The sequence below is a fragment of the Echinops telfairi genome, unplaced genomic scaffold (genome assembly GCF_000313985.2).
Source record: "Echinops telfairi isolate 266 unplaced genomic scaffold, ASM31398v2 ScPeMD7_30;HRSCAF=105, whole genome shotgun sequence".
NCBI lineage: Eukaryota > Metazoa > Chordata > Mammalia > Afrosoricida > Tenrecidae > Echinops > Echinops telfairi.
In genome coordinates, this window is record NW_022103927.1 from 3,695,002 (window position 1) to 3,696,425 (window position 1,424).

Below are 1,424 nucleotides of genomic sequence, written 5' to 3' on the forward strand. Positions count from 1 at the left end.
GCCGGCCACGCCCCCCGCCGCCAACAAACAGCGCGTTGCTTGGCAACCGCCGCCGACTCCCTCCCAGCCTGCCCGTCCTGGTGGACCTGGGTTCCAGACTCCTCGGTGGGTGCAGAAATGGGGCAAGGGAGAGATGCCCAGGGTCCGTTAGGGGTGGGGGCAGAGGGTGCTTTTGCCCAACTCCGGTTAGTCTGGGGTGCGTGCCGGGGGCAGGGGGCAGCCTTGACCCACCTCTGTCCTCTGAGATTCCAGTGGGTGGCATAAATGCTGAACCCGGGTTGTGGCCCAGGAGTGAAAGCCATTTTCTTGAGCGATGCGGGGAGCCAGCCTGGACTTTCTGTGGGGGAGACCGTCAGCTTGTCATCCTCCCCGACCCAGTGAAAGTCGCTAATCCCCAAGGAGGCCCTGCGGGACTTCAAGCCCGGACCTGTGTGCTTTACTGCTGATTTCATCCCCACAGTCAATGTGTGTGCCTGTATATTTCCATTCCGTAGATGAGGAAACTGAGTCACAGAAAGGTGGAAGGCCCATTCTGGAAAAGACGCGCCCCAAGCCGCCAGGCTCAAGGCCCCTCGGAGCCCAGGCGCCTGCACGCCTGATGGATTTGGAGTGCGGAGTATGGGGGTGGAGGGGGGCGTGCGTGGGACATGTTTAGACTGTGGCGGAAGGCGCTAGGCTAGGGGCTATGTCCATCTCCTCTCCGACGGTCATGTCATTGAAGGCAGCACCCCCCATAGTTGTCATGACTGAACTGCCCGCAGGCGGTTGCCTGGGAAGGGGCCACCTTTGAGTCATTCAGGTGCCAGCATTGAGTGCTAGGGACATGGCCAAGGCAGGCCCGGGGATGCCTGGTTGGGCGGGAGTAGAGCCTGGCAGGAGACCCTCAAGGCCACGAGGGGATGGTGCTGCGGCCGCCTCCAAGGCAGGTGATGTCCTGGGATCTGAAGAGTGACCTTCAGCTTGTTGGAGGGGTGGAGAGACTTGAGTAGGGACCTAGAGAGTTTGGGATCTTGGGGGGTAAATGGCTCACAGTCCGAGTCGTGGGTGAGAGAACTAACAATCCATTTAAGGTTTAAAAAGCTCTCTCTGGAGAACAGGGAGAGCAGGGTGGCCAGGGCTGGGGGGAGTGTCGAGGCCAGCGACTTGGGGGGAGGGCGTCGAGATCTAGCAAGTAAGAATGCAGGATGCAGTGGAGAGCAAATGTTTTGAGAATGACGAGGGCAATGAATGTACAACTGTGCTTTACACAATTGATGTATGTATGGATGGTGATAAAAGTCGTATGAGCCCCTAATAAAACGATTAAAAAAAATGCAGGATGCCCGGTTATATTTGGAGTTTCAGGGAAGGGACGAGTAATTTTTAGTACAGATGTGTTCCAAATATTGCATGGGACATATTTACACCAAAAAATATGATTTGCT